Consider the following 3,620-nt stretch of genomic DNA (forward strand, 5'->3'; position numbering starts at 1 on the left):
GTCCCAACCCTCTATGACCCCCTGCTGTTCACACATCAGAGCTCCTCTAACTGTGTGTGACAGGATTTGTATAGAGGAAGGGGCTTTGCATACCTGTCCTGCCTCACTGCTCCACACACTTTAAGATCCCCAGTACTGATCAGTGGCTGTCCAGTCCTTTCACAGACACTGACACAGGCAGCATTATGATGATGTCAGTCTTTCTACTGCTGCTGATGCTGGGACTCTTTGCTCAGGGTAAGCAAGATTAAAACATTTTAACTTGGGATTTGGGTTATATTTTAGATTTTATTTACGAATCACAATACAACTGTTTTCACAACAGTGCCATTGTCTATTCAAATATGCCAGAATATGACACAGCGTTTCGAAAAGAATTAATGTCCACTGATCTACATTTCTTTGTTTTATTTTTCAGAATCAATGGCAGAAATAGTTGTGACTCAGTCTCCATCAGCTCAGGCTGTTCAGCAGGGAGACACTGTCTCTATCAGCTGTACAGTCAGTCAGAGTGTGCACGGTGGCAACTGGCTAAGCTGGTATCTGCAGAAACCTGGTCAGTCTCCTAAACTTCTGATTTATTATTCTACAACTCGCCAGTCTGGGATTCCTGATCGTTTCAGTGGGAGTGGATCTGGAACTCAGTTTACACTGAAAATCACTGGAGTCCAGGCTGAAGATGCAGGAGATTATTACTGTCAGAGTTTCCATGTCATCAACAGTCAATATGTGTTCACACAGTGATACAGAGCCGTACAAAAACCTCCCTCAGTCAGACTGCACAGAGACTGCACTGCTGCAGCTGGGAGGCACTGATCTGTAACACTGAGGGGCTCTGCTCTAGAACCCTGAACTACTTTGTGCAATAATAACTCTCATATTCTCAAATGTATTACACTTTCTCTAAATGTTCAAACCTTCTTCTTAAAATCCATTTTTATTTCATTAGCAAAAACATTTAATTGACGAACACAAAGGAATTGGTCAGAATCAGTTCTCTTCATCTTTTCTAAAACCAAAAAATAGAACAGGGACTCTATCACCACTTTGTAACCAAAAGGAAAAATCAAGATGCACTGATTGAAGAAATTACTGAAATTGTAAATTAGTCACAGTACCAGAGATGCGGTCTTAGACTAAAAATACACGTGAAATATCTTGAATGTAATGTGTTTTTACATATCAGAGGTTTGACCAGGGTTAAATCATAATTTTGTTAGTTTATTTCATGTCAATCAACATTACATGAATATTGATGGGGAGATCCATAAGCATTCTGGGATAATCCATTCCCTGTAATCGCACAGCATCATTGGAAATTATTGCAAATAATCAATGAGATAAAATCTCTTTGAGACATTAGAGAGATCATTCAGAAAGGTCGTCAGAGCTAAGATTTGGGGTGGTGGGGGGTAGGGGCAGGTTGGTGAGGTTACTGGTTGCAGAGAAATGTCTCAGTTCAGCAGTGAATCATAGACTTGTTTATCAGTGTAAGTGCAGCTGAGGCCAGATCTGATCTCCACTGATAAAGAGCACAGGGAGGGAGGAATGCTCTCCCACCCCCAGCTGTGTTCCTCCTGCTCTTTCCCAAACTCCACATTCAGCTCCATGAGTCATAATGTGACGGACTGTTTAGAGGACCCAGACACAGACCAGGGAGTACACAGAAAACATTGCATTTAATTAGTCCAAAGTCAAAGTCAGGTATTCCAGTAACAGACAATGCCAGAATTGAGATGCAAAAGAATAAACCAGTGGATAAAAGCAGAAGAAATGTCAAAAACCAAATAATCAGATATGCAGACAAAACAGAAAGGATAAGGCAAACTCGAAATCAAGGCAGAAAGGTGCCGTTCCAGAATTTCAAATAAACCGGCTTACGCACAATCAGTGACTGAATATTGACCAACGTTCTGACAAGGAATAATGCAGAGACTGGGGTTTAAATACATGAGGGAAATTGACAAACTAGGCGGGGCACAGGACTGAGGTGGGCTAAATAAATGGACAACAGGTGGAGAACATAATATGGTCATGATATAATAACAAGGGGGAAACTAAAATGCAGACTGGATGCACATAGATTAAGACGTAATACAGACGGCTCCGGATTAGGGAGTATACATTTGCATAGGGTTAGGAGACATAGTGATAGTGAGAGACAGGTGTGAACACTTCACTGAAACTTAGCAAGTAATCAATGATGGAACAGAGAGGCGGAGTTACAGAGTAGACTCGAAACAGGAGATAATTGTTAGTGAGTTAGTTACGTGTCTAAATCTAAATACCCAAAAATAAGTGACTGGTAGTTTATTAGTGAGACAGACAGTAAGTGTATTAATATGATTAGACTGTACAATAAATCAGTAGTTGTTAGTAAGAATAGTGCTTTACAACATTAAATAGCGAAAGAAGCATGCAAGCAAGTAAGGAATGCGAGGCTGGAAGAAATGATGGAAATCTGGAAACTACCGAAACCACCCGAGTAGTGCAGCACGCAGCCAGGGGAGTGACAATGGCACAAAAACACCCTGACACAGACATAACAGGGGATGATGAAATGTAATAAACAGTAATGGATTGTAAACAGAAAACCAGATATAATAATGAGAAATAATAAATTACAGGAATAACAATAATAAACTAAAAGACTCAGAAACATAACAGGTATCACTGACTATATTATTTCTAATACTGAAACCTCCATCAGAAAAACAGAATCATTTAGTTGGCATGCGTTTAGACACATATCTTTTCTGCAATGTCTGTCATTCAATTTCAGAAGACTCAGAGATTACAGAAAATTAAGTTTTTACCTGGTTAAAAATAGCAGTGAATAGTGCACGTGTCCCAGCCCTCTATAGACCCCCATCTGTTCACACATCAGAGCTCCTCTAACTGTGTGTGACAGGATTTGTATAGAGGAAGGGGCTTTGCATACCTGTCCTGCCTCACTGCTCCACACACTTTAAGACCCCCAGTACTGATCAGTGACTGTCCAGTCCTTTCACAGACACTGACACAGGCAGCATTATGATGATGTCAGTCTTTCTACTGCTGCTGATGCTGGGACTCCTTGCTCAGGGTGAGAAATTATTTTTCATTTTAACTCAAGATTTTGGTCGTACTTTCATCTTTGCTGTTTTTTAACAACATGTGTGTTTTCAAAACCGTGTCATTATGGTCGAATGTTTTGTTTGACAATACTAAACCTGCATTGACATCCATTTCCATGCTTTCTTTTTCAGAATCAATGGCTCAAGTAGTCCTGACTCAGTCTCCATCAGCTCAGGCTGTTCAGCTGGGAGACACTGTCTCTATCAGCTGTACACTCAGTCAGAGTGTTTACAGCAGCTACCTCCACTGGTACCTGCAGAAACCTGGTCAGGCACCTAAACTTCTGATATATGATATCTCAACTCGCCAGTCTGGGATTCCTGATCGTTTCAGTGGGAGTGGATCTGGGACTCAGTTTACACTGAAGATCACTGGAGTCCAAGCTGAAGATGCTGGAGATTATTACTGTCAGAGTGCACATTATATCAGTGGTAGCTGGGTGTTCACACAGTGATACAGAGCCGTACAAAAACCTCCCTCAGTCAGACTGCACAGAGACTGCA

This window comes from Conger conger, chromosome 2 (assembly GCF_963514075.1).
Source record: "Conger conger chromosome 2, fConCon1.1, whole genome shotgun sequence".
NCBI classification, from domain to species: domain Eukaryota; kingdom Metazoa; phylum Chordata; class Actinopteri; order Anguilliformes; family Congridae; genus Conger; species Conger conger.